The sequence below is a fragment of the Poeciliopsis prolifica genome, unplaced genomic scaffold (genome assembly GCF_027474105.1).
Source record: "Poeciliopsis prolifica strain line A6 unplaced genomic scaffold, Auburn_PproV2 SCAFFOLD003, whole genome shotgun sequence".
In the NCBI taxonomy this organism is placed as follows: domain Eukaryota; kingdom Metazoa; phylum Chordata; class Actinopteri; order Cyprinodontiformes; family Poeciliidae; genus Poeciliopsis; species Poeciliopsis prolifica.
In genome coordinates, this window is record NW_026562378.1 from 7,158,094 (window position 1) to 7,171,309 (window position 13,216).

Below are 13,216 nucleotides of genomic sequence, written 5' to 3' on the forward strand. Positions count from 1 at the left end.
GCAACAAGAAAATGCATTCAAAGGAGCCAGATCAGTCCTTATCAGATGATGTGAAAAATTTGCAGAATAGGTAAGGAAAATGCTGCACATATCAAACATAACTTCAAAGAAATCTGACTTTGCAATTTGATGCCTTGGAATTGACTAATGTCTCTTTAAGAAGCTTTGAATGTAAAGCAGACGCGTCTGATGCTCCAAACGTGTTTGGTGTGAACGCAACAAAAACCTGAAGAGTGCGTGATAAGATAAAGCCCGGCCTTCTTCTGGTAACACACCTTCACACAAAAAAGCACATGTGGTCGTCTGCAGGCTTTGACTTTAATTGATTCTTTATTTCATAATATTGATGCTTATAAAAATGTTGCAGAGAATTGTCTCCCAATATTTGTAATCATATCTGTAATGCTTATCCAGCATTACTGTATCTTCTTGTGTGTGTCTCACTCCTGCGTCTGCCTTTATAAATCTTCATCCTTCAGAAGTCATAGCGCTGTGATAATCGAGCTCCCTCTTCCTCTGAAAATCTCTCTCATCCTCTTTCCCTCCCACACTTCTCCTCTGTGTTTCAGAAACCCCATCTCTTGATGCCAACTGGCAGCGGCAAGCGAAGACAAGTTTTTTTTTGTTTTTTTTTCTTATGTCACCCTACGCACAAACTGAACTATAATGCTAATTCACCACGACAACAATTTTGCATCGTTACTATAAATGTTCAACATGTTCCCGCATAGTTGCCATCTTGAGTGTTATCAGAATTACACATGCAAAAGGGAGCTGACAGACCAGTAAAGTGTCGTGCAAGCACACCTTACCCAGGATTGCATCACGAGTACAAAATCAGCTCCGTCAGACCTCTTAAACCAAATAAGGAAAATCAGAATCAAGATTGGATATAGTTGCTTAAATGAGCATTTTGAAGATTCCTTGACCAAAGAGCTTGCTGAAAAAATGTGAAAGGATTTGAAACTCTGCTTTTCACCGCTGTCTTCTCTCTCCTCGCAAAATAGTTTTTTCTCTATAATATCAAAGCACAGTTTTGCTTCCTCTTCAAGTCTTACGAGTGCATATTTCATCAGCATAGCATGGGTTTCAACTCGACTGAATGCGTTTTATCACTGACAAGCAGGTGCGGGTCTCCTTTCTTTCATTTTTCTCCCTGTAAACTTGTAACAAAGCGTTATCAAACGGCCGATGGAAGCTTTTCATTTTCCGTTTCACCCGGCCACAAGGCTGTTTTTCTGGCGGTACTGCAGAGAGACCTTCACAAGGCCGAGCTTTTAATTGCTTCTTTGCAGGGGGTTTGTCTTGACAGTGTCTCATATCCTTTCTTCCTTAGAAAAAAAAAAAGGAGACAGAAATCTTAGAAACAGCAGCAAAAAGCGTTTTTGCCTACGCTTGATCTTCCCTGTGGAGTTTGTCAAACAAAGGAAGATCCTTTAATTTGGTCACAACGGGGGCTCTCCAGTAAACTCACATAGAAATTCTGCCAAGAACATTCAGAGCTCTCCCTTTAATGTCCCAAAAGACTTGTCTGACCTCACCAAGTTCACGGACATGACTGGGACTATAAGTATCTTGTTGTCGACATGGTATTTACAGCTGTGTAACTTCTTTATTTTTATTTTTGTCACATGGGAGAAGGCGATGAAACGTGACGTGATGTTTCTGTTATTAAGGTAAGGTGTGTGCACATGACTCAAGAGCACGGCGGAGTTGAACTTATTGTCCTCCGCGTGGTGTGAGAACCGCACCTGCTTTATGGCCTCGGCAAGTCTCCATGGGAACTGGCTCAGAGGAAATAGCTGTGTTTTTTGTATGCAGTGCAGCTAAGGTAAGTGAAGTTATAGAAAATACCACCGATAAAAGAAGACTCCTGTAAATAGCTCTAATCAGAACTATTTGAATTTTCTGTGATAAAATCTGTGGCGTTTTGTGTTGTTTTAAATATGTAAATGTGCCTGTATGAAACAAAAATGTAAAATATGGACAGAAGAATGACTTAGAACATGACGTTTATCACAAAACATATCTTCATGAAAGATTTTTAAAACTCCAATATTTTTCATATCACCGACTACGCCAAAGTGCACTCACCAGCGTCAAGGTCGCAGTGAAAACAATATGTGTTGAAGTTGTAATTACAGGAAGAAGACTCAAAGTTTGTATTTGTCTGCATATTAGAGGAAGCACGGAAATGTAAGAAGCTATTAAAAAGATGATTTTCTACTACATGTTGGCACATGTATACGATTCAGTGAGGCTGCAATTGGACAGGAGAGAGTAGGGCTTCAAACTGATAACAAGAAGGCAGAATTGAGTACAACAAAGTTGATCTGGATCCTCCTTTTAAGCAGTCGACCTCTCCCAACGAACTTAAGAATAGAAATATTCTTAAATTTAAGTTTGCGAAGTGCATTCTCCAGAGCGGGGGTTTCAAACAATGACCATTATCCTACAACATTTTGACATACTGCTTCAACCAAGCAGCATTTTCCTGCTTAAAAAATATCTGATTAGTGCCTCTCTTTGCTTAATTGAAAATATACACATCCAACAGACCTACAATACTGTGTGAAAAGAGAAACATGCTGTATAGGACTTTGTAGAGCCCAAAACATGCTTAAAAAAACACTTTATAACCATTGCTGACCATGTAATGTCTTGGTTGCACATCATGCACTCAGACTTAACAGTTAAAATATTCAACTCCATGCATACTGTGTCTTACCCGTCTGGGTATTCTGTGCAAGCTGGGCGTTTGTGAGCTTTTATGTGGGTTCAGCCTGGTGGAGGTGTGTAGGATGCCTGAGCTTTTCTTTTCACTGTGTATTTAGGGAAAGAAAATGGCTCGAAAATCTCCTATCTCCAGTGAAGCAGATTTGTTGTGCCCTTTTTCTTTTTAAAGTGGTTTTAGGTCTTTTCAAAGAGCAAAAGGCTGAGAGATCCATTTGCCCAGCAGGGGATGCTCTGTGGGGAGTTGGAGGTCTCTGCATCCCTGGGGTACCTTGATCCCCTCTCATCCATCTCCATGTGCACCTGAGTTTGCTCTCATTCAAAGCCTCTCTGACTGCGGATGCTTGTTATTTCAACCATGGAGCTTGTCTTTGCCCAGGCAAGCTTCAATGCTTTGAGTTTGGGATGTTGACTAAGCAAGTTAATTGGACCCACTAAAATAGTATAAATGTCACCAATTTAGGTAGTGACTAGAGTCATTAAGCACGCTGTTATATGAGTGCACTCACCCCTGGTCAAGCTTGGAGGTGGAAACTGGGCTGTTTTTATGCTGAGGTTACTGGGCAACCTTACAAAGGGCCAAGAGATGAGGTCAACTTGGCAACTTACCATGAAAGTTTAGATGACAGAAATGATTCTCTCTAATGGAAAACTGATAGCAGATTAGCTTAGTTTACTCCTTGTCAAAACACATCTCTTTTTTTTCCATGCCTGCTAACAGTCTATAATACCCAGGTAATCATTATTGACCTATCTCAGTAGTTAAATTGTCATAAACCGTGAAGATAAAAAAAAAAATCGTTTTTTTGTTTTTTGCAGAAGCCAATTTACAGTAATATTGTTTGATGGGAATTGTATGTTATATTCTATATCCTATTTCAATAAAATTGTGGTTTTGATAATATAAGCAGTCTACACACAAATGCAACAAATGATGACACCTGATTAAATTAAAATAAACTATGATGATTGGACGTTATACAGTGGAGACTCATTATATTTTAATGCAGATTGGATTAAGACAAGTTGATACAAATGAATGCTTTTGTATCAGAGCTTCTTCATTTCTTCTAAGCAAAACTGTAAATGTACAAATTTGCTTCAGTTTTGGATGAGTGTTTCAGGATGTGGTTGTTCCAGTAAGGACTGATTCATGCTTTGCTTGAATACCAAATTACTTTCACCCAATGGCATGAAAGGTAATAGTTTTATATAATCTATCCATCGATCCATATAAGCCACTATTTATTCATCATTATTAAGTTAGTACTTTTCTTATATCGAATTTTACTGGTTTTGTTTTCAGAAAAAGATAAGACAACAGTCATTCAGAAATATTATTCCTCACCTGGCTGACGGAGATGCGTCTTGTGGGAGCAGATGGAGGACATTTTGATCTCTTAAAGCTAAAAAGTAGAGGACTGGCAGGTGCAAAAAGAAACTTGGCTATGATGTGTGCTGTAGTTAATTGACAATTTGCTACGCTTAGTGACAAACAGACAAATGAGAGTTGCCTGGTAATTTTTGTGGCTCAGATTACATCTAGAATCAATCTGAGCACTCATTCTGTCATCCCTGATGATTAGAATGAATGTCAGACGCTATGCCTGATCAGCTACGACCGCAACATTCTTTCCCCGGAAATGTTGACGAATACTTAAATTACACATTTTGACGGAGGCTGCAGCTATGCACGTCGTCCCCCCCGCCCCAAAATCTCCCTCTCCTCATCCCCGTCACTCCCTCCTCTCATTTCTTCGCCATCCGCTCTTTCTTTTTTTCTTTTCTCCTCACCGCTTTCTCTCTTCATCTGAGACTATGATTTGTCATGGTGACTGAGAGAGGAGATAGAAAAAAATGTTTACTTCAGGAAAAAAAATATCTCTAACGTGTCTTAATGTATTCTTTCAAAAGAATTGACGCAGTGGCACGGAAAAAGATTAATTTATCACGCCATCAAGCACAGGAACAGCTGCAGAGAAGGATGGGTGTAAATTGCAAGCCGCTGACAATGCCTGTGTTACAGATGGATTTCTATGTCTGTTTCATATTGAGATGGTATACAGGAGAAGGGGAACGAAGGCGATGGGAGAGAAGAGGGGTTAGCGAAAAAAAGCAATTTTGTCAGCTTTGGTCTAAACTTTGTGACAGGGGTAATTTTGATCCATTAGCTGTGAGCCGCTCGCCTAGGCCAATTTCTCATCGTTCTCACTCTTACAAGATCTGGTCCCGGCATAAATACCTTTGGCCCTAATGGAATCTATTTTCAATGTAAAATGCTCGCAAATACATAACTGCTGGATGTTTTCCCTCCCTTGCGAAAGCATTCTGTTGTTAAAGCCCGTGTGAAATTGTATGCAGGTGCGTGAATTGTTAACAGGATATCATTCTGCCTGCTGGAATTTAAACTTTTAGGACAATTTAAGAAGTTTCAGGAACTGATCCAGCTTTTTATTGGGGGATGGAGGGGACAGGCTGGCAAGAGGCCAAGAAACCACCTCCACAAAACTGGGATTGTGACGGGCGAGATCAAAGGGAAAATGTGGAGAAGGGGGTGAAATTGCAAAGAGCCGCCTAAAAAAAAAAAAAAAAAAAAAAAAAAAAATTGCATCTGTGGCTGAGCGAGCAAAGCAGCATTTAAGGTGCTGTGTGTAATATCTTTGTGCCTTTGCCCACATAATGGAAAATATAAGCAATAGAATGCAGCAGCTGCTATTCTCCAAAATATTATTTTAAGAGTTGAATTTTTATAGTACTGCTTCTATTACGATGTCTCTATACTCATTTAAAACACATTGTACATGCATGCAGTAAACACTGGGAAATCTGAAACTATATACACCAAAATACCAAATATATATATATATATATATATATATATATATATATATATATATATATATATAATATATATATATATATATATATACAATATATACAAGAATATAATATATATATATATATATATATATATATATAATATATATATATATATATATATATATATATATATATATATATATATATATTCTTGTAGAAGTGAAATTTTTTCTTGTCATTTTTTAAATACTTGCAGCGTTAACAGGGTGGATTGCCAAGGAGAATAGCTTTGAACGGTTCTGTTCCAACTGTATTTTTCTGACTGTTCTCAGTCTAGTCAGTATGTAGAAGAAGAGTTCCTGTTGTATCTATGGGGCTCAGTACTGCCCTCTATCTGTGACTTGCAGTACTTTCTCCCTCACACTGTATAGTTTTACTGCACATTTATGACCAATCAGAAAATGTAAACATATGTAAAAAATGTAATTAAGCAAGGATGTTGGCAATGTAAAAAGTATCATTCAAGGCTATTTTTTTCAGTTTTTAATAATGTGTCAGACAGTTTTCTATGTTACGTGCCAATGATCTGGTCCTTCCTAAACAGATCAACATATTTAACAAAACCTCATAAAATAAAACTAACAAAAAATTTATTATTAATCAATGTCTCAGGATATTGACTCCAAAAAAATCTGACCAAATCCTCTTCTTCCATTACTACCCCGACTCAAGGCCTAAATCCTATAATAAAACCTGTAGGGTCAGCTGAAGAGAAGATACCATAAGAGAGGATTCTTCAGCTGTGCAAGGAGCAACGGTCAAAGATGCCTCTCTCTGTCTGCTCCAACATTAGGAAATGCTGCAACGAAAGACTCCAAGATGTCTCACTGGAAAAATGGAGAAATGCAAATCATCGATGGGAAGTGTAAACATGCAAGAATTTTTCCTCTTGCAGATTTGTTACAATCATGACTTAATGAGGGTTTTTCTCCACAGGATAACTGTACTCAAAGATTGGATTTTTCTTCCCTGTGACGTTATGCTAAGTGCATAATTTATGACTTCATTAGGAATGTCAACAAATATGGAGGGCCAGGTTTGATCACGGTTTTGAGAGTCACGTGACAATAATTTGAGCATTAATTAATATATTTATTCTTAATTGATGTTGGCATCTTTTTATTTTTCCCTACCAGACTATTGTAAGTGACATTTCTGCATTGCAGTTTTTTTTTCTTGTTGAGTTTTCTCTGGGTCAACTCACTTTAATTACAGAAAACTTTTAACGTTATAATTACAGAGGATTTATTTTAGACTGCAGTTTGGAGGCACTTTGCTTTTGCAATGTCTGAGGACTAAGCGTTGCCTTGGTTTAAAAAAAAAAAAAAAGCATTTTTAAAGACAGCTTACTGCCCTGGATGCTAGTCCAGCTCTCCTTTTTCCCATTTCCTTGGCAGCTCCTCGGAATGACCACCCATACGGTGCTCCACTTGGCTGAACTGTGGCCCTGTTCAGAGATTTCTTCACTCCAGATTAGAAATGACATTTACGTCTTATCAAGATGAAGGGTCAATAAAATATTGAAGCAACAGTGTTTACTCCGATTAAGCCTCCAAGTGCCTGATGGAGATTATGGGACAGTTCAAATTCTAGTCTGGGCGAGAAATAGGGGAAACTGTTGAATTATGGATCACACAGCCCCTGGGAATGCAAAGAATAGATAGCGAGGTAATCCCAGAGTGCTGAGTGACCTGTGAGGGAGGAGAGAGAGGCCATAGTTGATAAGAGTGACAAAATCAAGACATCTTGGTAGGTTTGCTCTTATTTGGTATCATAGTATTGGTAGGTTCGCCCTTTTATTTAGAGCCCTTGTTTTAATTGACTAGATAAAAATGCATAGAAGGGAATTTAGAGGACAAGGCAATCCCATCCAAAACTTGCAGTTGCAGACTTTGATGCACGCTGTTTGTTTTATTGGTGTACTGCATTCGCAAAGCAAATTAACTCTAAAACACAACAGGCTGCTGGATGAATGTCTGACCGAGCGCCCAACCACCGGGCTTAGCAGGTTTTCTGGGGGAAACCTTGTATGCCTATATTTGGTTCAGGATGCGGTTGTTCTTTTTCAGCCACAAAAACAATGTTGTGAGATGATATAGGTCAGATATGGATAAAAAAGCTTAATTAAAGATTTATGATGCAGTATCATCCATAAGGGCTTGTTCATTTTTTTATACCTATTTTTTTAGTTTTTGTTTTTTATTGTGGAGCATTGATGATGTGCAGACATATTGTATTTCCTCAGTTGGCATCACCCATGTTGGACAATATAGAACAATCTTATGTCTTATTAATATCTCCATGCATGTGACGTCACCTGTAATATTCCACCATGAATGTCAAGAATACATATATTTTTATTTTCAGAAAAAATATTCTACACATAACAGGCAGACCTTAACAAAATAGAAAGAATTCTTCTTTGTCCCAGTTTTTGAAAATCAGCAGTGCAACATGTTGCTGTTTCCACCTTTTCTACCCCTCTGCCAAACATTTCCAAGCATATGTAAAATTCTTATGTGATTTGAAAAACATAAACATCTCTGGTCTTTGAGAATGCAACTTGCTCCAGCTACGATTTACATATATAAATATACATAAATACAGGGGACTGTTCCCAACTGCATCCACAATGCCTCATTTAATTGAGGGCAAACAGCATTGCCACAGAGAATGTCTATTGCTCTGTAGAACAATTTTTGAAATGGTTCCATCTGTATGCCTAATTTCAGAATTTGCACTTGTAAATACCTTCATGCACTTGTCCAGCAAAATTATGTGTGGCAAGCATTTATGCTTGGATCCTGCCTTTGCAGCTTTTGTAAATGGTATGATTATTTCGGTTGCCCTGCAGTGTCAAGTGAAATTTGCTTTGCAAAATTGGAAAAGATAGAAATTTGTGGTTATGCAAAGTTGACTTATTTGACCTAATGTCATGAGAGACGATGCCGGGGGAAAAGGGATTATAAAAAATTAAAGGGAACAATTTAAGAAGGAGATAAAAGAACAAATTACAACAAAATGAAGGTTGTAATAATGACAAAAATAAGGAGTTCAGTTGGTGCTCTTTTTTTGCTTTTCCCTTGTAGACGGAAAACACATTTAATTATTTAACTAGCATTATCAGTCACATCAGTTAAAACACTGGCGGTGCACAAGTTATCAGTTATTAATTTACATAGGGATTATTTTTCCAGCAGCTTTCTAAAGCAAAGTATCAGACATAGAAACAGATTTAATAAAGAAAACATTTTGTCGGCTGGCAATCTCTCCTCCTTCTAACATAATTAAATTTTCACTGGACGAGATACAGCCTTTAATTAAATTTGTTTAAGCTTTCTTTGAAGGTGCAATAGGTGACAGACCTCAATTACGATGTACTAATTAAAGGAAAACAATAAATAATAAATATTTTTTATTGTACTGAGGAACGGTAGAAAAAGTGTGTGATAAACAAAAAAGCCTATGAACTTCTAGCTATCACATCCTTCCCATTAAAGAAGGGAGAGCGGCTAAAATTGAAAGTGACGGTGGAGTCTTTAGGAGGCGGCATGTGATTTCCAAATTATCATATTTTCCGAGTCAATAATAAAAAGCTTATGATAGTGCTAGCTATGCTGACAGGCTTTAATAAGATAGGGTCGCTGGAGCGCGGCAGACCGAAGGCCAGACAGTCGGGTGTATGCAGACCTATCTCGATATATGTGTATTATGGTGTGTGGGTGCGTGTGTGTTTATGCAGTAGAAAAGGAATATGTAGGAATCAGAGTTTCATATATTTTATTTTGAATCATATTTTACAAACATCAGCTGCACAAGTGGTCTATGCGGGCAAATTATAAAGCAATCTAACATAGTATGAGGAAATAATAAAAGTGTAGAAAATTTAAGAAGCAGGTAAAACTACCTTGATAATAAGAGCTATTAAAACCAAGCACGCATCAAGGTTTCTGGTTGTAGTATATTAAAAACAAAAACATGTTGGAGTGCCAGTGACACTGCCCTCAGTTGAATTCTCAAAAATAATAATTTGCTTTAAATTTTTTGTTCAATATATGTTAAACATATTCTTTTGAGGTGAATGTAAACTGGAACTATTAGCTTAAACTGACAAATACAGTTGTAAATAATCTGTGAAGCACTGTAAAAGGTATTTTCTGGTTACTGATCCAGTGTAGGAGTAAATGGCGAACTGCAGATGAAGCAAAATAGAGGTACAAACATTTGTTTGCCTTTCTGGCAAACATTTGCACATATTTTACACGTCAGATATTTATCATCTGTGAGACAATTTGAAGTGGATGTCAAGCTGAAACGAGTTTTGATAACACTCATGAAGTGAATATCACATCCCAAAACTTCCACACAATTCAACAATGTCTCCGTCTTATATTTTGGAAATATTCATCCCTAACAGCACTATAAAACATGGAATTGTGCTCAGCGACAACATATTATTGTTTTCACATAATTCCATCAGAGATCATATAAAATTGAACAGTCTCTAGCATAAAACACCAATATCATCCCCTAACAACATTGTGAGGGCTGTATTATTTTTATTGACAGAGCGTGGAGTTCTTTTATGACATGAATGTAATGTAGCCCACTCAGCCTGTGGAAGCTTGTTCAGCTTGATTGCTAATGAAAGCCACTCAGCGTGATAAAAACCTTGAATTTGCTAAAAGTTTTGTACATCCAGCACAGTTTGAGAACGCCATGACTGCTTCCTTCGCCGCATGACTGTGCGCACATGACTACCAGGGCTGCATACTCTATGATACATGGGCCACAGTATCCAGGGACCTCATTGATACCATGTTAGGAAAAAGATCAAAACTAACAGGTCCATTGGGCATAAGTGCAGATCCTTCATTAGGGCACTGCTCATTGATTTCCCTGTTGGTAATCTTGAACTGATGAAGTGAGTGGGTACAAATATGCATGGCCCACTGATTACCTTGAACCCATCCTACCACATATCCATTAAGAAGTTGGTGGAAGTTGAGGAGAGTGGGGTGGGGTGAGGTGGGGGGGCTGTTTGGAAGGGATAATTGTCTCTCGGGAGGTCAAGAGCGAAGGTTGAGGTGAGGTTTTTTTTGTTCTGTTGGAAGTACAAGTAGAGATGCAATTAACACTTGAACAAAATTGGTGTCCACAATCATGCACACTCATGCGCTCAAATAATAACAATAATAATTAATTTCATTTATAGAGCTCTTTTCATTTTAAGCAAACCACAAAGTGCAATGCAAAAGATGAAACACCAAAGAGCAAGAATAGATTACTATTGGACTCCGACTAGCAGGGATTTTTGCAATGGTCTCCAGTCTGCTCTCAGGCTCTCTTGCAGAGCCTTGGGGACACAGTTTGAACCTGGGGCGACAGATGTAGTTTCTGTTTGTGGAGCAGATGTTTTTGCTTGCAAATTATGTGACCCAGAAGTTGCATATATGTTGAAGAGAGTTGATCTGTTTGGGACCCCCACAGGTGTGAGTATGAGGCCCAGGACTCTCTAGAGGCACAGGATCAGCTGTCTTTGAGGTAGGACCTGAACCGATTCAGAGCAGCTCCACAAAGCCAGTTTCATGCTTGAGACGATGAACATTATGATGGATATTTTTTTAAGAAGCTATGAGGTCTAGAAAGATGAGTAGTGATGGAGAGACAGGAGGAAAACGGCCTCCTGTGGTAATGTTTCTGTACTGCAGGAAGACCCGAAGCTTTAACAAAAAATGTTCAAACATAACTGAATCCTTTGAAGTAGTGCCGATGATGGGCTGAAGGAATGGATTTTTTCCAGAACATTAGACAGAAAGAGAAGATTGGTGATCGAACGATAGTTTTCCATTTCTTCAAAATCCAAAATGGGTCTAATCACAGCTGTTTTTAAGGCCTGTGGGACTGAGGCTCTCCGGAGAGTGTGATTAATGATTTCAGTGATAAGGGGGCTTAAGTGAGAAACAAATCACACAAGTCAGGGACATACACATGCAGTATTTCTTACCTCAAGCCCATAAGCTGTTGCTTTTCTCTATAATTTGCCATGCTATCTACAGTACCAGGCAGATATATTCATACCTCTTGAACCCTAGACCAACACAAAGTAGTTGAGGACAAAGGAAAAGCATTGATGGTTTTCAAAACTTCAAATAAAGAAAAATATAGAAGAGATATTTATTTACTGAAGTAAATGAGATTCATGCTAAAGTCATCTGGACAAAACATAATCTCAATATATCCAACTCAATATAACATTTTCTTTGAAGGCCTCAAATAAACAGCTTCATGAAGACCAAAGAGTCAAGTTACAACTCTTCGGCACACTCTTCAATAAATTATATAAGGATGGAATGAGTATGACAGACCTCCAAACCTACCAACACTCACCTAAACTGACTGGCTGGTATACAAAGGATTTATAGGAGAAGCAAAGAAACATTTCTTGCAAAAATCTGCAGAAAGATCTAAAACTCAGGCGAATCTGTCAACTGGTAAACTGATGGCTGTGCATTCCACAAATCTGACTTTAAATAAAGACTGCCAGGCAGAACAAAATTATTTAAAAGAGAAGTTGCAAACACCCCCAAAACACATGCAGATGCAATTCTAACTCAAAGTCCTCACAAAGCATTGACACACATTGGCTAAATACACTTGCAGCCCACACATTTTTATAAATATTTATGTTTAAAAAAAGAAAAATATCTTATGTTCGACTTCACTATTCTGCCTTACTTTGTTAAGGGCTGTCACACATAACCTGGTAAAACACATTTATGACATTAGTTGTGAAAACCTTTGCCAGATATTCCTCATGCACATACATTTTTGCTACAGATCATCGTCATTTGACTCAATCCATTTCTGCATCAAACTTGTGATTAGGTCCCTTGTTTTCATCAGAAAAAATAGACCAGTTTATGGCAAAGCTCTAGTTCAACCATCCAGTGTTGGTCTCTCAAGGTTTACTTCCCACACTCTGGACTTCTGATAAATAGTCCCACCTACGTCGGTTTTAATCTTACCAACAAAACTGTCTGTCGATGTATATTCTGAGTCTTGTTATTGGAATAACATATGCATTATTGGCAACGTCTCATAATATGATTTATGTGCTTGGAGCACCATTACGCTGATATATGAGAGAAGCTTATTAGAATGGCCCTGCCATGGCAGTGACATCCACACCGCCTGTTATGAAAAGCAGGCAGCGGCCTGTCCTTTCCAATAACCTTTCCTGGGAGGGAAGAAGACACGGCGAGACAAAACAGGTAAAGAAAAGAGAAAGACAGCTGGGGAAGTAGAGAGAGACCAGTTACGGTAACGGTTGGTGGCATTATCGCCTAGATGCCTGACAGGGAGGGCTGAGTCTAAAGCCCCCTCTCATTAGATATGCGAGCACATTAGCGGGGATAGCTGTCTTGCTAAAGGTCAGGGTAGGAGGATGCTGGGACGACGATGAAGCGCGAAGCGATGAGCATCCAACCTTCGGGCTCACCTCTTTGAACTTCAATCATTTTGGCCTGGGCTTAATAGGTCCCTGGGGAGGATCAGACACAGGAAGGGAACGGGGAGGGGAAAGGAGCCTTAATGGGACATC